The 20,563-nt window shown below is 37.6% G+C and overlaps 1 protein-coding gene across 8 annotated transcripts in view; it reads left to right on the top strand.

The window, feature by feature from the left end:
- The window catches only part of NCOA6 (nuclear receptor coactivator 6), a 106,541-nt gene that overhangs the window by 14,932 nt on the left and 71,046 nt on the right, over window positions 1-20,563 (top strand). For 7 of the 8 annotated variants that reach the window (XM_032350887.1, XM_032350891.1, XM_032350895.1 and 4 more), the window contains exon 2: window positions 4,536-4,612. The exons of the other annotated variant lie outside the window; for it this stretch is intronic. The gene's annotated coding sequence lies outside the window, so the exon portion shown is untranslated. The remainder of the gene's footprint in view (window positions 1-4,535; window positions 4,613-20,563) is intronic. 8 annotated transcript variants of the gene reach the window in all.

The following is a 20,563-nucleotide window of genomic DNA, read 5'->3' on the forward strand; positions in this document are numbered from 1 at the left end:
ACTGTGTTGGAAATTTAATGGAGAAAAAAAAAGTCATTGTGCTTTTTAAAAAGATTTTATTTATTTGACAAAGAGAGAGAGAGAGAGCATAAGGAGGGGGAATGGGAGAGGGAGAAGGAGGCTTCCCACTACTAACTGGTCTGGATCCCAGAACCCTGGGATCATGACCTGAGCTGAAGGCAGTTGCTTAACCAACTGAGCTATTGTTCTTTAAAGTTGTCTTCCATCTTACGGTAAGACAGTATTTTTTTTTATTATTATTATTATTATTATTATTATTATTAATTATACCATACTTTTCTAGTGCTTTTATTTTTTAAAATTATTTTTATTAACATATAATGCATTATTTGCCCCAGTGGTACAGGTCTGTGAATCTTCAGGCTTACACATTTCATAGCACTCACTATATCATATACCCTCCCCAGTGTCCATAACCCAACCACCCTCTCCCTACCCCGCTACCCCCAGCAGCCGACATTTTGTTTTGTGAGATTGAGAGTCTCTTAATGGTTTGTCTCCCTCCTGATCCCATCTTGTTTCTAGTGCTTTTAAAATGAATTCTTTTGTAAAGAGGTATCACATATGAAATGAAAGACTTTCCTGCTAATAAGCTTCAAATTATTTACTTAGGCCTCAATTTTTTCATTGGGATATTAGACCAGATGATTGCCAAGGGCTCTGCTAAGATTCTCAATTTATTTTAGGGAATTTTTTAGTAGTTCTGTATTGTAGGATTTGATCAACTTTTCAATGTTATATGTATTTCATATATTTCGAGCATGGATTAAAAGACTGATACTTCAAACCTCTATTATTATTATTATTTTTACTGTAGCTTTACACTTGATCTTAGTCAAAAGGCCGAGAAGTGATACTATTAGTGTACTAATAGTGATACTATTAGTGATTTTATTAGGATTAAAAGAACACAGTGGTGTTCATAATTAGAACATGATGTATAAAGTTTTTAGATATACATGTAGTTTTTTCTTAATTTTACTTTATCTACTTTTATGGCATCTAACAATATGGGGAAAATCTCTTTGAACCTCTGACTTATTTTGTTGGGTTATATTGTGCTTAGTTAAATTAACTGCATTTGTGTTAGGATGAGTAGTTCTAGGAATCTCATAGTTCATGAATTTATCTGTTTCTTATACTAAAATGTCAGAATTGAAATTTAAAAATTAATGTAATGGGGCACCCGAGTGGCTCAGTGGGTTAAAGCCTCTGCCTTCAGCTCACGTCAAGGTCTCAGGGTCCTGGGATCGAGCCCCACATCCGGCTCTCCGCTGAGCGGGGAGCCTACTTCTCCCTCTCCCTCTGCCTGCCTCTCTGCCTACTTGTGATCTCTGTCTGTCAAATAAATAAATGAAATCTTTAAAAAAAAATTAATGTAATTATTCCCTAATCCCTTAAATTGTCTATTATTCCTACGGGAACAAACCAGTTGTTGCTACAGGATTGAAATGCCAATCTCTGACAGGCATTTTGTGGATCCTTTCAGGGTACTAAGTTTCTATGATTTGATTAGAGGTTTGCATAAATTTTCTCTTGGGAGCCCTCAATTTAGGAACAGGAAGCATGTAATAGTTTTATAAGAGATTGACAAGGTGTAGGGAGGATGGGATTGGATCTTTAGTTGTACCATGGCAAGTCATTTTGACAGTTCACGTTTAACTGTTTGTTCACTTTTTTTTTTTTTTTTAAGATTTTAGTTATTTATTTGACAGACAGAGATCACAAGGAGGCAGAGAGGCAGGCAGAGAGAGAGGGGGAAGCAGGCTCCCGCTGAGCAGAGAGCCTGATGCGGGGCTCAATCCCAGGACCCTGAGATCATGACCTGAGCCGAAGGCAGAAGCTTTAACCCACTGAGCCACCCAGGCGCCCCTGTTTATTCACTTTTTAAATGCCTTATAAATTATCCTGAAACTTTTAAGTCTATGTGGTTAACAGGTCAACTTATTATAAGTACTTTAAGTACTTTAGTACTTTAATACTTTACTTTAGTAAAGTATTACTTAGTGCTTAAGTACTTTAAGTACTTTAGCACTTAGTATTACTTAGTACTTAAGTACTTTATTAAAAGTACTTAAGTACTAAGTAATACTTTACTAGTACTTAGTAAGTAGTAAATAATATCCAGATTTAGGCATTCATATAAATGTTATTTAAATTTCTCATTCTACAAAATTTTTGTTTCTTATATAGTAACTTCAGGAGCAAGAAAGTACTTGTCCTGCTTGGTACATAATACACAGTTGGTAAAAGGTAGTTGAACGAATGCATCCATTGGAAGTATTCAAATTCTGGATTAGAAATTATGAGGGACTTCTCCACACATAATTTCTATTTAAACAACAACTCATGGAGGTGGCTGGCTGGCTCAGTCAGTGGAGCATGTGACTCTTAATGTCTGGGTTGTGAGTTCAAGCCCCTCACGTTGGGTATAGAGATTATTTTAAAATAAAGTTTTTAAAAAAATAATAACTTACGGTCTGTAAGTTTGAAATGATTTCACTTGATCTTAGCCAAAAGGCTGAGAAGTGATTGAAATGATTTCAAAATATAAAGTTAAAAACTCATGTAGAGGGCGCCTGGGTGGCTCAGTGGGTTAAGCCGCTGCCTTCCGCTCAGGTCATGATCTCAGGGTCCTGGGATCGAGTCCCGCATCGGGCTCTCTGCTCAGCAGGGAGCCTGCTTCCCCCTCTCTCTCTGCCTGCCTCTCTGCCTACTTGTGTTCTCTGTCAAATAAATAAATAAAATCTTTAAAAAAAAAAAAAACATGTAGAAGAGTCTCTTGGTAAAGTATTAAGGAAATTATTACTAGCCATCTTTTTTTTTTTTTTAAGATATTATGTTTAAGTGATCTCTGTACCCAACATGAGGCTTGAACTTAAAACCCCAAGATCAAGAGTCACATGCTCTAGTGACTGAGCCAGCCAGGCACTCCTATGACTAGCCATCTTTGAGAAGGAAATGTTTTACACCCAGATAACAAATCTGGAAGACTTACATTTGGCACAAGCTGAAGATATGCTTTTATTTATGAGGAAGAATCCAGAAGAATTCTAGGATTCTCATTTTACAAAGCTGTTTATTTAAAGTATGGTTGTCGGGGGACCTGGGTGGCTCAGTGGGTTAAGCCACTGCCTTCGGCTCAGGTCATGATCTCAGGGTCCTGGGATCGAGTCCCACATCGGGCTCTCTGCTCAGCAGGGAGTCTGCTTCCCTCTCTCTCTCTCTCTCTGCCTGCCTCTCTGTCTACTGTGATCTCTCTCTGTCAAATAAATAAATAAAATCATAAAAAAAAAGTATAGTTGTCACACTAATGTGACTTTAGTTTCAGATGTACACCATAGTGATTTGACAAATTTATTCATTGTGCTGAGTTCACCATAAGGGGCATCTCTCACCATAAAACTCTTATTAGAATATCATTGACTGTATTCCTTAAGCTGTACCTTTCATCTCCATGATTTACTCATTACATAACTGGAAGCCTGGACCTACCTCCCACTCCCCTTCACCCATTTTGCCCATTTCCCATGCCCACTACAAATCTATTTAAAACACTTGAATAGAGATATTCATTGGTTAAAGTGAAAGCAGATAGAATAATAATTAAATTAGGCTTTTTAAACTTCTTTATGTAGATAGTGCACAGTTGTGAACGTAGGACATCTATATTTTCTGTTTACTTGCTTGTTTGGTTTTTGCATTGTCATTTGTGATGAAAATTTTTTCAGAGTATAAGTAGAATAAATATTAAATTAAAAAGTATATTATTATCAGTACATTTATAGTTTTACAACAGAAAGAGTAGGAAAGTGACAAGAAAGATTTAGTCTGTAGCTGACTACATACATGATCTAGGGCAAATCATGTAACCTCTGTGTGACTGTTTCTGCTTCATACTTCTTTGGAATCCTTCAGGATTTCTGCCCAAGACAGATTTATCTGTTTTTTAGTAATTGTTAACTAAAGTATAACACATACAATGCAGAGTACCCAAATGATATGCATAGTAAATTATAAAATGAACACACTTGTATAACGACTGTTGATGTTTTTTTAAAAGCTTTCTTTTTTTAAAAAAAAAGATTTTATTTATTTATTTGACAAATAGAGATCACAAGTAGGCAGAAAGGCAGTTAGAGAGAGAAAGAGAGAGAGAGAGGAGGAAGCAGGCTCCCTGCAGAGCAGAGAGCCCAAATCCCAGGACTCTGGGATCAAGACCCCAGCTGAAGGCAGAGGCTTTAACCCACTGAGCCAGCCAGGCACCCCTTTAAAAAGCTTTCTTGATGATTATGAAAACTTTTCTTTTTAAGGAACACTGGATTTGAGACTATAGGTAATTTCATGTATTTTAACAAGCCTTTTTAGAGTGAAATTAGCAGAAACAATGGTAGAAAGAAGGAATTTGGCCAGTTACAAAAATTTACTTTGTATAGATTTATTTGGCTTATATATTTAGTCTTTTCTTCTGATGTTTCTCTTGTTCCTCTTTGCCCTTTTCCCTTTCTGTCTAGGTCCTGGATGGAATGGAGAGGGGTCCTACTGAACATCTGTTATCTTTTCTGAGACTGGTCAGAGAGTTCTTAAACAGGTCTGTTGTTTATATAGAATACAAATGCAGTCTTGTTTTATTAAAAAAAATTAATTTCAATTGATAAGAAAAGGATTGAATTAGATAGAAATAGAGTTTACTTTTTTAAAATAAGGCATTTTGTTCTTAGTGTCTGTGGGGCATTTTAGCTTGGTAGGCTGCATTTTACATGTAAATGGGACCCAGAGCAACTGATTAAATGAGATCTGCCTATTAGAAAAGCATTTTTTTTAACAGAAAAGCAAGTGAGCCTTACCTTTTTCAGTTATGTTGAATATATGTAACATGGCAGAATTCTTTATTGGTTTCATTGGAAAGTACTAAGAAAAGATTAAAAGCTGAATATCTTATTTGTCTGTGACTCTGGAGGGGAATGGAGGCCTGAGTAAATCCAAGAAGAAAAACATATGGCCCTCTTTCTCATGTTTTCAGAATTTATAATATTGGGGAAAAAGGTACCTTGCAATCTCTGATTCAGAGAAAGACAAGTATATAGAGTTTTGGCATTGTTCCCCGCCCCCCATTCATCTATGTCTTACTCTGTCACCATGAATGAATTTTGTCATTATTCAATCAGATAAAAACCCTAGCATCAATAATTTGCCAAGTTCAAACTTGTCTTCACCTTGGACTCATCTGTTGAACTTGGCAAATTACTGATGCCTTTGCCTCTCTTCCTTCCCTACTCCTCACTCCTTTGTGATTTAATAGGCCTGGGGGTATGACAAGGGTTTCGGAACTTTTAAGAGGTCCCCAGGTGATTCTAAAGTACAGACAATTTTGGGAACCACAACTTTAGCTAAAGCAGATCTGGCCACTATTGCAACTTGTGACTTTTTTTCCATAAATAAGAGGAAAAATATTTTGATTTAAGAACTCCGTGCTTTAGAAATAAGTCAGTCAGAGAAAGACAATTATCATATGATCTCACTGCCAAGCAGAATTTAAGAAACAAGGTAGAGGATCATAGGGGAAGAGAGGAAAAAATGACACAAGATGAAAACAGAGAAGGAGGTAAACCATAAGAGACTTAATCTTAGGAAACAAATTAAGGGTTGCTGGAGGAAGCGGGTCGGGGATGGGGGGGTTGGGTGATGGATATTGGGGAGGGTATGTGTTGTGGTCCGCGCTGGGTATTATGTAAGACTGACAAATCACAGACCTGTACCCCTGAAACAATACATTATATGGTAATTAAAAAAAAAAAAAGAATCCGTGCTTTAAGCCTAAATTCTTACTAGAATGTAAGCCCCATAAAAGCAGATACTGTGTCTATATATTTTTTTTAATCATTGTATATTTAGCATTTAGAACAATATCTGGCATATACTGCATGCCTAAATATTTGTTGAATGAGTGAATGAACCTGTCAGTCTCCAGTGAGGTGAGAGTATGCTGTTAGTGAATACTCCAGGGGTCTGAGAGAGTGGAGTGGAGAGACCAGCCTCTAGATAGAATCAGACTGCCTGGACTTGAATAATGGCCATGTCACTTACTAGCAGTATGGTTATAAGCAGATTACTTCTCTGTGACTAAGTTCCCTCATTTGAAAAAAAAAGGGGGGGGTAATAGAATCTGTTTCATGGGATTGTTGGGCGTACTAATTGAGTTCATAATGCAAAGAGCTTAGAACAGTGCCTGATATATAATCTGTAAGTTGTAGCTACTGAAAAATTCCAGACACCCTGGATTCTCTGCCTTTTGGATAATTTATCTGTAGAATACTGTTTGAAGGCTAAGTCAGAATCATGGAAACAGTTGCATTAGATATAGTTAAGGTTTGATGAAGGTGTTGGTGTTTTTTTTTTTTTTTTTTTGGTCAACTTAATGAGGTGTAATTTACACACAGATTATCCATTTTATTTATTTTTACTTGCATCCATTTTTTTTCTTTTTTTTAAAAGATTTTACTTATCTATCTGACAGAAAGAGTGCACAAGCAGGGGGAGCAGCAGGCAGAGGAAGAGGGAGAAGCAGGCTCCCCAATGAGCAGGGAACCCGATGGGGGGACTTGATCCCAGGATCCTGGGATCATGACCTGAGCCAAAGGCAGTAACCAACTGAGCCACCCAGGGACACCCCCCGCATCGATTTTATTTTAGTTTAGTTTAGTTTTTTTCTAAGATTTTATTTATTTATTTGACAGAGATCACAAGTAGGCAGAGAGGCAGGCAGGGAGAGAGGGAGAAGCAGGCTCCCCACTGAGCAGAGAGCCCGATGCGGGGCTCGATCCCAGGACCCTGGGATCATGACCTGAGCTGAAGGTGGAGGCTTTAACCCACTGAGCCACCCAGGTGCCCCCCCCCATCGATTTTAAAGTGAAACATATTTCAGTGGGTTTTGACAGATGTATTTATTAGTTTATACTGTTTATTATGAAACAGCCACTACAACCAAGATACAGAAAATTTCCATCTCCCTGATGTTTCCTTATACTCTTTTGCAGTGTGTCCATCCCAGCACCCCCACCAATATATTGCTTTGCACTTTCAAGAGTTCTAGAAATTCACACATTATGTTCTCTTTTGTGTCTAGCTTCTTTCCCTCAGCATAGTTTTGATATGTATCCATGTTTTTGCATCTGTCAGTAGTTCATTCTTTTTTTTAATGCCGAGTAGTATCTTGTTGTATGGATATAACATATTTATCCATTTATCTTTTTTTTTTTTTTAAGATTTTATTTATTTATTTGACAGAGAACACAAGTAGGCAGAGAGGCAGGCAGAGAGAGAGAGAAGCAGGCTCTGCACTGAGCAGAGAGCCCGATGCGGGGCTCGATCCCAGGACCCTGGGATCATGACCTGGGCCGAAGGCAGAGGCTCTAACCCGCTGAGCCACCCATGCGCCCCTATCCATTTATCTTTGATGGACATTTGGGTTGGTTCCAGATTGATGATTGTGAATAAAGCTGCTGTAAGCATTTTTACGCAAGTCTTTGTGTAGACATATTTTCATTTATTGTTGGGTAAATCCCAGCAATAGAATTTCTGGGTTGTATGGTATATCTAACTTTTTAAGAAACTGCCAAACAGTTTTACTTGTTTTTTATTTTTTTAATTTTTTAAAACGATTTTATTTATTTATTTGACAGAGAAAGAGAGAGATCACAAGTAGACAGAGAGTCAGGCAGTGGTGTGGAGGGAGCAGGCTCCCTGCCAAGCAGAGAGCCTGATGCGGGGCTTGATCTCAAGACCCTGAGATCATGACCTGAGCTGAAGGCAGAGGCCCAACCCACTGAGCTACCCAGGCACCCCTGCCAAACAGTTTTAAAGGAGTGAATGTTCAGCAGGATATCTGTCCATTAGTTATCTATTGTTGCATATAACCACTTACCACAAATTTAACAGCTTAGAACAACACATATTTATGGTGGCAGAGTTTCCATAGGTCAGGAATCTGGGTATAGCTTAGGTGAGTCCTCTGTGTTGGAGTCTCTCAGAGGCAGTAGTTAAGCTGCCAGGCAGGGCTGGAGTCTCATTTTAGTGCTGGAATGAGGAAGGAACTGCTTCTGAGATCATTTGGTTATTGGGAGAATTTACTTCCTTAAGGGATGTTGAATTAAGAGCCTTGGTTTCTCGCTGGCTATGAGCTGGAGGCTACTTACTATCAGTTCCTTGCCATGTGACTTCTCCAGTTTGGCATGCTGAGAAGGCAATAATTAACGTCTTCTCGGGGATATAGAAGTCACCATCTTTTATAATCTAATCATGGAAGTGACATCCCATCATCAACATCTGTTGGTTATAAGCAAGTCACTAGCTTGCTTAGCCCACACTCATGGGGAGGAGATTACACAAGGATGTGAATACTGGAATAAATTAGTGGCCATCTTAGAAATACTTCTCCCAGGGAGAAGGGGGGTGGGGTTATGGACATTGGGGAGGGTATGTGCTATGGTGAGTGCTGTGAAGTGTGTAAACCTGGCGATTCACAGACCTGTACCCCTGGGGATAAAAATATATTACATGTTTATAAAAAAAAAAATTAAAAAAAAAAAAAGAAATACTTCTCCCAAAGAAGGCATGGCTTAATGCCTGGCTAGGTCTAGATAGGACTGGGGGGAAAAGTAACTTGTGAAAATTTCTTTATCTTTCCTTTATCAAACTGTATGCCTTTCTTCCTCCTGTCTTTCACATCAGCCTCTCCTACTTCAAGAACAAGGTCACACTCACAGTGAGATTTTTATCTTGGGTATTCTTGTTTTTGAGAGATTCAACTAAGACCTCTTCCTGAATCGTTTAGTGTTTATATATTATTTATATTTATTTATTTATTAAAGATTTTATTTATTTATTTATTTGACAGACAGAGATCACAGGCAGGCAGAGAGGCAGAAAGAGAAAGAAGAAGGGAAGCAGGCTCCCTGCTGAGCAGAGAGCCTGATGCGGGACTTGATCCCAGGACGCTGGGATCATGACCTGAGCCGAAGGCAGAGGCTTTAACCCACTGAGCCATCCAGGCGCCCCTATTTATTTATTTTTAAAGATTTTATTTATTTATTTGACAGACAGAGATCACAAGTAGGCAGAGAGGCAGGCAGAGAGAGAGGAAGGGAAGCAGGCTCCCTGCTGAGCAGAGAGCTTGATGCAGGGCTTGATCCCAGGACCCTGGGATCATGACCTGAGCCAAAGGCAGAGGCTTTAACCCCCTGAGCCACCCAGGTGCCCCAGTGTTTATATATTATTTTTAAAAAAACATTTTATTACGGAAATTGAGACAGATACAAAAGTAGAATACTATTATGAACCTCTATGTACTTTTACCCACCTTCAACAATTAAGTTTTTTTTTAACCAATCTTTTATGTATAATTTATATACAATAAAATGCACTCATTTTATTTTGTATTTACTTTGCATTTTGTCAAATGTTTGTATTCTACCAATCAAGCTATAGAACATTTTCACTCCAAGTTACCTTGCGCCCCTGTTTAATTAATTTCTACCCCAGTCCCAGGCCAAGTACCCATCTGGTTTCTATTGCTGTTCATTTTGCCTGTTCTAAAATGTCATAGAAATGTTTGGACTCTTTTGATAATCAGTAAGTTTTGAGATTCACCCATATTGCACATGCCAGTAGTTCAGAGTTTTTCCAACCTTGACACTATGGACATATTGGGCTGGATAATTTGTTTTTCAGACTGCCATGTGCCTTGTAGGATATTAACATCCCTGACGTCTGTCCACTATATGCCAGTAGCACTCCCCTTCCCTCCTTTGATTATAGCAATCAAAAATGTCTCCACATTGCCACTTGCTGGGGACAAAAATCCTCTTCTTTTAGATAATCCTTGTGATAGTTGCTCCTTTTTATTGTTGGGCAGTATTCCACTGTATGGGTGTACTACAGATTATCCATTACTAATTGATAGATATTTGGGCTGTGTCCGGTTTACTTTCAGTTTCAGTCTCATATGGATAAAGTTGCTAGTAACTTTCTTAAGAAGTCTTTGTATAGACATGTTTTTATTTATTTGGGATAAATATCTAGGAGTGAGATTGCTGGATTTTGTGATAAGTAAGTGCTTAACTTTATAAGAAACTGCCAAATTGTTTGTACATTTTTATGTTCCCACCAGTATGAGAGTTCCAGTTGCTCTAGATCCCTGTCAACATTTGATATTATCTTTTTTTTTTTTTTAAGATTTTTATTTATTTATTTTGAGAGAGAGAGAGAGAGAGAGAGAGAGCATGAGAGGGGAGGTCAGAGGGAGAAGCAGACTCCCCATGGAGCTGGGAGCCCAATGTGGGACTTGATCCCAGGACTCTGGGACCATGACCTGAGCCGAAGGCAGTTGCTTAACCAACTGAGCCACCCAGGTGCCCCTGATATTATCATTCTTTTAATTTAAGCCGTTATTTTAGGTGTGTTATTTCTATGTAGTTTTAATTTCCATTTTCCTGATAACTGATGATGTTGAGCATCTTTTTATGTGGTTGTTGTAAAGTGTTCAAATCTTTTGCCTGTTTTTCATTGCGTTGTTTGTCTTATTATTGAGTTTCCTTTGTCTTTGCCCTATGTGTGCATAAACATACACAATTACGGAATGCCTGGGTGGCGCAGTCATTAAGCATCTGCCCTTGGCTCAGGTCATGATGCCAGGATCTTGGGATCAAGTCCTGCATCAGCCTCCTTGCTCAGCAGGGAGCCAGCTTCTACCTCTGCCTGCCACTCCCCCTGCTTGTGCACTGCCCCCGCCAATGAATAAATAAAATCTTTAAAAAATAAACATACACAATTAAGAAAATTGAAATAATATAGTTTATGTAGTTTTATATTTAAGACATTTAAAACATTTCTCGTGATGTTAAATATTTTTTTAAGATTTAAGCAGACTCCCCACTGAGCAAGGAGCCTGATGCGGGACTCGATTCCAGGACCCTGGAACCATGACCTGACCCAAAGGCAGATGCTTAACTGACTGAACCACCCAGGCATCCCTCATAGTATTAAATATTTCGAAAAAGATGAATCTTAATGGAGAAGCAATACCTGAGAGAGGGTCTTCACGAGAATTCCACTATGTTGGCACAATTTTCTTGAACTTGTCAGCCTCCAGAGAACTGGGAGAAATAAATTTCTGTTGTTTATAAGCTACCCTGTGTGTGGTACTTAGTTAAGCAGCTCAGACAGACTCAGACAATTGTGAAATGAGCATTTAATAAATTTTTTTTTCCAAATATTTGACCAGTTTGTCCTAAACTACAAAATTGTCCTCCCCCACAAAGGAATGTGACACAAAATTCATCAATGAACAATCACAAGTAAGTAAAGAGTCACTAACAGCAACCCATAAAGTGTAAGATAGTATTTGCAATTCATATATCTGATAAGGGATTTGTATATAAATTATATCAAGAACTCAGTGTAACCAGAGACAGAGAAGGAAAGAAGGACACTACATAATCATAAAGGGAACAATCCAACAAGATTGCATCAACAGATAGTTCAGCTAACCAGAAAATCAACAAGGAAACAGGGGCTTTGAATGACACATTGGACCAGATGGATCCAACGGATATATTCAGACTGTTTCATCCTGAAACAGCCAAATAAATAGTCTTTTCAATAGCACAAGGAACATTCTCCAAAACAGATGACATGTCAGGTCACAGAACAAGTCTCAACAAATTAAAAAATGTTGAAGTCATACAGTGCATCTTTTCTGATCACAATGCTATGAAACTAGAAATCAGTCATAAGAAAAAATTGTAGAAAGAACACAAATAATGGAGGTTAAATAACATAGTACTAAACGATGAATGGGTCCACCAAGATACCAAAGAGGAAATTAAAGAATACATGGAGAGAAATAAAAATGAAAATGCCAGAGTCCAAAATCTTTGGGATGCAGCAAAAGCTGTTCTAAGAGGGAAGTTTATAACAATATAGGCCAGCTGCAAGAAGCAAGAAAAATCTAAAATAAGCAACCTAACCTTACCTCTGAAGGAGCTAGCAAAAGAACAAGTAAAACTCAGGACGAGTAGGAGGAAGGAAATAATAAAGAATAAACAGAAATAAATGAAATAGAAACTAAAAACAATAAAACCAATTAACAAAGCAGAGCTGCCTCTTTGAAAAGATCAACAAAATTGATAAACCTTTAGCCAGACTCACAAGGAGAGAGAGCGAGAACTCAAACAAAATCAGAGATAAAAGAGGAGAAATAACTGATGCCACAGAAACATAAAGGATTATAAGAGAATATTATGAAAAATAATATGCCAACAGATTGGACCTCCTAGAAGAAATGGATAAATTCCTAGAAACATAACCCCCCAAAACTGAATCAGGAAGAAATAGAAAATTTGAACAGAATGATTAACAGCAATGAAGTTGAATCAGTAATCAGATAACTCCCAACATATAAAAGTCTAGGACCCAATGGCTTCGCAGGTGAATTTTATTAAACGTTTAAAGACGAGTTAATACCTATCCTTCTCAAACTATTTGAAAACATGTAAGAGGAAGAAAAATTTCTAAATTCATTCTATAAAGCCAGCATTACCCTCACCCTAAAACCAGATAGAGACACCATAAAAAAAAAGAGGCCAACTATGGGCCAGTATCTCTGGTGAACATAATGCAAAATCCTCAACAGAATATTAGCAGGGATGTCTGGGTGGCTCAGTCAGAAGAGCATGTGACTCTTAATCTCAGGGTTGCAAACTGGTTCAAACACCAGTTTGGGTGTAGAGATTACTTAAAAATATATTAGCAAAAAAATTAACAAACCAAATCCAACAATATATTTGGAGAATGATTCACTATGATTAAGTAAGATTTATTCCTGGGATGCAAGAGTGACTCAGTATTTGCAAATCAATCAATGTAATACATCACATCAGTAAGAGAAATTATAATGATATATGATCATTTCAGTAGATGCAGGAAAAGTGTTTGACAAAGTACAACATCCATTCTTGATAAATACCTTCAACAAAGTGGGATTAGGGGGATTATACCTCAACATTATAAAGGCCATATATGCAGCTAATTTCATAATGGTAAAACTGAGAGCTCTTCCCCTAAGATCAGGAATAAGGCAAGGATGTTTGCTCTTACCACTTTTATTCAGCATAGTGCTGGAAGTCCTAGCCACAGCAATCAGACAAGAAAAAGAAATAAAAGGCATCCATATTGGTAAGGAAGAAGTAAAACTGTCACTATTTGCAGATGTCATGATATATATATAGAAAACCCTGGGATACCTGGCTGCTTAGTCTGTAGAGCATGGGACTCGTGCCCCATATTAGGCATGGAGCCTACTTAAAAAGAAACAAAAACAACCGCAAAGACTCCACCAAAAAATGACTAGAACTGATAAATGAGTTCAGTAAAATTGCAGGATATAAAATTAATATATGGAAATCCATTGCATTTTTATACACCAATAATGAAGTAGCAGAAAGAGAAACTAAGAAAACAATCCCACTTACAGTTGTACCAAAAAGGATAAAATACCTAGGAGTAAACTTAACCAAGAAGGTGAAAGACCTGTATTCTGAAAACTAGAAAACACCGATGAAAGAAAGTGAAGATGACACAAACAAATGGAAAGATATTCCATGCTCATGTATTGGGAGAACCAGTGTTAAAATGTCCATACTACCCAAAGCAATATACAAATTTCGTGCATCCCTAGCAAAACAGCACCATTTTTCACAGAACTAGAACAAATAATCCTAAAATGTGTATGGAACTACAGAAGACTCCGAAGAACCAAAGCAGTCTTAAAAAAGAAGAATAAAACTTGAGGTATCACAATCCAGATTTCAAGATATACTGTGAAGCTGTAGTAATCAAAATAGTGTGGTACTGGCAGAAAAGTAGACACATAAAACAAGAGAACAGAATAGAGAGCCCATAAATAAACCCACACTTATGTGGTCAATTAATCTATGACATATGAGGCAAGAATATGCGATGGAAAAAAGTCCCTTCAACAAATTGTGGTAGGAAGACTGGATAGCTATATGCAAAAAAATGAAACTGGACCACTTTTCTTTCACCATACACAAGAATAAACTCAAAATGGGTTAAAGACTTAGCTGTGAGACCTAAAACCAAAAAAGTGCTAGAAGAGAGTGCAGGCAGTAATTTCTCTGACATAAGCTGTTGGCAGTGTTTTCCTAGATAATGTCTCCTGAGGCAAGGGAAACAAAAGCAAAAATAAACTATTAGGATAAACTATTATCAAAATAAAAAGCTTCTGCACAGCGAAGGGAAAAATTAACAAAACAAAAAGATAGCCACTGAATGGGAGAAGATAATACAAACAACATATCTGATAAGAGGTTAGTATCCAAAATGTATAAAGAATTTACACAACTCAACACACACACAAAAAACAAAAAACACAAATAATCCAGTTTAAATAAGGGCAGAAGACATGAACAGACATTTCTGCAAAGAAGACATCCCCATGGCCAACAGATACATGAAAAGATGCTCAACATCACTCATTATCAGGCAAACACAAATCAAAACCACAATGAGATACCACCTCTCACCAGTCAGAATGGCTAAAAACAAAACACAAGAAACAAATACTGGCAAGGATGTGGAGAAAAAGGAACCCTCGTGCACTAATGGTGGAAATGCAAACTGGTGCATCCATCTCGGAAAATTAAAAACAGATATAGTAATTCCACTACTGGGTATTTACCAAAGAATATGAAAACACTAATTCTAAAAGATATGTGCACCCTGTGTTTGTTGTAGCATTATTTACAATAGCTAGATTATGGAAGCAGCTCAAGTATCCATCAATAGATGAATGGATAGGGGCACCTATGTTGCACAGTCAGTTAAAGTCTCTGACTCTTGGTTTCAGCTCAGGTGGTGATCTCAGGGTCATGAGATCCTGTGTCGGGCCCTGCTTGGCGGAGAGTCTGCTTAAGAATCTCTCTCCCTGGGGGCACCTGGGTGGCTCAGTGGGTTAAAGCCTCTGCCTTCGGCTCGGATCATGATCTCAGGGTTCTGGGATCGAGCCCCGCATCGGGCTCTCTGCTTGGCAGAGAGCCTGCTTCTAACCTCTCTCTGCCTGCCTCTCTGCCTACTTGAGATCTCTTTCTGTCAAATAAATAAATAAAATCTTTAAAAAAAAAAAAAAAAAAAGAATCTCTCTCCCTGTCCCTGTTGCCCCTCCCCCGGCTATCTCGCTCTCTTTGTTTTTCTCTCTCAAATAAATCTTTTTAAAAAGTAGATGAGTGAGTAAATATGTGATCTATATACACAATAGAATATTTTCTATAAAAAATGAAATTTTGACATTTGCAACAATATGGATGGATCTAGAGGGTACAGTGCTAAGTGAAATAAGTCAGTCAGAGAATAACAAATACCATATGGTTTCATTCAAATGTGGAATTTAAGAAACAAAACAAATGAACAAAGGAAAAAGACAGACTCTTAAATGTAGAGAATATACTGGTAGTCATGGGGATGGGGGATGGATAGATGGCTGAAATAAGTGAAGGGGATTAAGAATACACTTATTTTGATGATCACTGAGTAATGTATAGAATTAGTGAATCACTAAATTGTACACTTGAAACTAATATAATACTGTATGTTAATTATACTGGGATAAAAATAAAAGAATGATAAAATGTTAAAGATTAGAAAAATATATATCGAGAACTCATATATGGGTCACCTGGATGGCTCAGTCGGTTAAGCTGCTGCCTTCGGCTCAGGTCATGATCCCAGGGTCCTGGGATCAAGTCCCACATGGGGCTCCTTGCTCAGTGGGGAACCTGCTTCTCTCCCTGCCTGCTTGTGCGTGCGTTCTCTCTCTGACAAATAAATAAATAAATAAAATCTTAAAAATAAAATAACTCATATAATTCAGTAATAGTCAAATATCCCAATTTTTTAAAAAAAAGTTGGCAAAGAATTTGAATAGATATTTCTCCCAAACAAATCATGCTAGTGTCAAATAAACATGAAAATATGCTCAACACCATTTGGCACTAGGGAAATGTAAATCAAAATCACAATGAGATACTATTTCATACCCACCAGTATAGCTATAATCGGAAAAGTAGTAACAAGTGTTGGTGAGGATGCAGAGAAATTGGAACCCTTGTACATTGCTGGTTGGAACATAAAATGGTGTAACAGCTTTGTAAAACAGTTTGGCAGTTCCTCAAAAGGTTAAACATAGAACATGTGACCCAGTAGTTTTACTCCTAGGGGTGTGTGTGGGGGTGTGTGTGTGTGTATACATACATACCCAAGAGAAATGAAAACATCCACACAAAAACTTGTATATGGGGGTCCTGGGTGGCTCAGTTGGGTAAGTGGCTGCCTTCGGCTTGGGTCATGATCCTAAAGTCCCGGGATTGAGCCCCATGTCAGGCTCCCTGTGGGGAGTCTGCTTCTACCTCTGCCTCTGCTTGCTGCTCCCCCTGCTTGGGCTCTCTCTGTCAAATTATTAAATAAAATCTTTTAAAAAAACAACTTGTATACAAATATTCATAGCAGCATTATTCATAATAGTGAAAAGTGGAGGCAAATCAAATGTCTATCAACTGATAAATGAATGGAAATGGAAATCTGATATTTTTTGGTGAGGAGTATTGTTTGGTAATTTAAGTAACTGTTAATTGCTACAACACTTGAAAATACTATTGCTAAGTGAAAGAAGCTAGTCACAAAATACCAGTTATTATATGGTTTCTATTTTATGAGATATCTAGAACAGACAAATGCACCTCGACCCTAGACTAAAACTCTTTACCCTATTATAGGTGGATTTATCCCATTAAATTAACAACAGAATTGTTGAGCATATTAACATACTAGTTGATAGTACTCAGATGAAGATGATGATTAGTAATAGTTCATCTTTATTTCATATTTTATAGATCTTTTCAATAATTATTTTATAAAAAGTAGCATTTATTCAGTACTCTTTATTCAATAAAAAAGCAACGTTGACTAAATTAAAAAGTAATATGGAAAGAAAAAAAATCAATCACAACACCAAGTAATTGATATAGTTAATTGTTAAGGATAAGGAGCATAATATTCCATTCCTTAATAAGGTGATTAAGATAGTATTAGGGTTATGAGTTAGGGATGGGGTTAGTGTTAACCATCATGCAAAATGGCTGTGAGGGAGTAGACATGGTAAGTGGCCAATCCCTGATGACTATGTAACGAGAGTAGGGATGATCTTGTACCTTTATAGACACTTCCTGGGTGTTGGATATCAAAGGCCCAGAATTCACACTCTTTATTTGTGCTCAGAGCTTATCTTCCTATGGAGGCTATGAAGCTGAATAGGAAAAACACATTTAGCCCTGTGGTTAGAAGGGAGTTGAGGGCTGTTAAGTACCTGAACATTTGATAGACTTTTGAAGTAGAATGGAAGGCAGTAAGAGGTAGCAGAACTCTACCTAAACAATTAGAAGTTTACTGTATGATTAAAAAAAATAGCATTGGTGCTAATCACATTTATAACAATTTTTTAGACTTCGCTCTATGTTTAATCCCTTCTCAAGGTCTTTGCTTTTGGTTATCATTCAGATAATATTTTTATGAAAAGTACTAGATGAAACTGTCTTTATATTAATTTTACACTGAATGATGTCTTGGTCAGGGAGAGGGCAGAATTACTATGTCACATTATTTTCCACTTCTTTGCTATTTTGCCATTGTCTTCTGGTCTTACAGAGAAATCTAAGGCCAACCTGATTTTTGGTTCTCTATGACTTCTCTTTTTCTTTGTCAGTTGATTGTGACAAAGAAGCTCGAAATCTAAAAGGTTCACCAGAAAAAATCTAGTTGTCACTATCTTTTCAGTAATTTTGCCCATTTTTTTTTAATTCGATTAGCCAATATATAGTACCTCATTAGTTTCTGATGTAGTGTTCAGTGATTCTGAACACTAGTTCATTAGTTGCCTGGTATTTTGTGAGCTCTTTTGAGCTAGAGATGCAGAACATTCTTTGACTTAGGAAAGTATTCATTTTCCTTTCTAAAAACCTTTGATTATTGGGGCTCCTGGCTGGCTCAGTGGGTAGAGCATGCGACTGGATCTCACATTGTGAGTTCAGACTCCATGCTGGGCATGGAGCCTACTTAACAAAAACAAAAACAAAAACAACAACTTTGATTATGGTTTCTGTTCATTTGTTTCAGAGATAACTATTATTTGGAAGTTATTTCTCTCTTCTCTCCTTATCAGTCTTCTCTCATAGTTTCCACTACCTTGTCCTTTCCATCTCTATTATGGAAATTTCTTAAAATTTGTCATCCCCATACATCTAATTAAGTATTCTACTCTTCACAACTTCTAGGAAAGATTTGAAATCTGAGTTGGCATATTTACTTTTTAAATTATTTTTCCTTTGCTTTTTCCCCTCTCTAACTTCCACTTTTGCATTTCAACTACTTCTTTTCATTCCTGTCCATGGACTTTGATTTCTCACTTCAGTGTGTTATCACATTTGTTGAGAATAATGTAGTTGATGTCTAAAATTTAACCTGTTCCTCCTTACATATTCACTTTCTGAATTACAAATGCAGAGTTTCTCTTATGCTGTGGAATGTCACATCCCCTCAGTTACTCTTCCTTGAAAAAGGAGAGGGATATATAGGTCTAGCACCTACCAAATAAACAGGATAGATAGGTCCCTCACTGGCTACTTGTTGGTACTGTAAATTGTCCTTTCAGATGTTAAAGTAAAGGACTATTTGGTGCCCATAGTTTTGGAATACTTGTTGTATCTAACAGTCATTAATGTGCCTCCTACTTAATTGAGGTAGACAGGGCCAAAGGGGGACAGGGGGATCACAGGCATGGGTAATTTGACTTTGGAAAAGAATTTTTTTTGATAATTTGAAGCCTAAGCTACAAATACCTGTGGTTCCTGAATGTAATGCTCCTAGGGCTTATGCTTGCTCACATCTTCTGTGTCTGTCTTCAAATTCCAAGATGTGTATACTACTTTGTGTATTATAGAACCTGAAGTAGAGAGGGAAAGCCATGGGCATGTAATAGTGCTGACTGTTCTAAGTGGGTCTGTCATGGTAGGGTGGTACATAACACCTCTGCCTTTGCTGGCTCTGGAGAGAGCTTTTTTTTTTAAAGAGATTTTTTTTATTTGAGAGCCAAAGAGAGTGAGCACAGGGGGCGGGGTGGGGCAGAGGGAGAGGGAGGGAGAGAATCCCAAGCAGATTCTGTGCTGAGCAGGGAGCAGATGCAGGGCTGGATCTCACGACCCTGAGATTAGGACCTGAGCTGAAACCAAGAGTCAGACACTCAGCTGACTGAGCCACCTAGGTACCTCTGGAAAAAGCTGTTTTAGAGCATGTAGTTGGAGGAGGTGGTGCCACATGTGGGGGTTAGAAATCTGTTACCTGCCTACCTAGCTCTTTTGTTGTATTTCAAGCCCCATTCCTGCTTTGGGCAGGAAAGTAATGTTTGAGTCCCAACAGTTCTTTGAGCTGTACAGTCCTAATTTCTAGAATTGTTAGTATCTTTGACTCTCTTTGTTTCCTTAAGTACAGCAGTGAAAATACCAATGAAAAATTAGGGTGGAGGCAATGATAGAGATGAACCAGGTGTTGTTAGGTAGCCTCTGTTTTAATTTACAGCTTGGATTAAATTTTTGAAAGGAGGAAGCTGAGAGAATAGTGCAGAAAACAGCCACTAATGGAAGAATAAAGAGTTAGAGATCTTGACCAAATGATTTCCAGTTCCTCAGGAAAGTATGATTAATGCTGAAGTCAAATAGCCAAGGATTAAAATAATCGTAGTGTCCCTAGATCTGGAAAATGTTGGGCCATTGTTTTCTAAATGACAGCATGGAAGCTACGAAGGGTTTAAGGGACTCCAGGTCATAGAAAGGACATAGAAATGGGACTCCCAAGGGCATAGAAGAAAGCCGAGATGGTTGGAATACCGAGATGGTATAGTTCACTTTTAGATTCTATTTAGTGTTTTATTTGATTTTCTCACAAATAATTTGGTCTGTATTATATTAAAAAACAAATTTAAAGAAACAATCAAATTTCATAATAAGGAAAAGAAGGAAAAGCTTTCATTTCATCACTTTCTTGGAGCAAATTCTTAAGCAACATTCCCCACCTGACTCAGTTTCTTCATATAAGGTAAATTAAATAATGTTTGAAAAGTGTGGTTCTAGACTTTGGCCTCATATTAGAATCACCTGGACAGTGTTTCAGTGCCCAGCGCTCAGGCCACAGTGCAGACCTAGTATGACTAAGGCATTATTTTTTAAAGTTTCCCAAATAATTATAATGTGTAGCCAAAGTTGAGAACTACTCAAGTTCTTTCAAAGCATATACTCATTTGATCTCAAATATTCTGACTTCAGTCATTTTAGAGTAGTTGAGACACTTCTAATTAGTGTGTATTGGCCTGAAATAAATGAGATCACTTGGTTCTGATATTTCTGCCACTTGTGCACTATGA

The sequence above is a fragment of the Mustela erminea genome, chromosome 7, assembly GCF_009829155.1.
Source record: "Mustela erminea isolate mMusErm1 chromosome 7, mMusErm1.Pri, whole genome shotgun sequence".
In the NCBI taxonomy this organism is placed as follows: domain Eukaryota; kingdom Metazoa; phylum Chordata; class Mammalia; order Carnivora; family Mustelidae; genus Mustela; species Mustela erminea.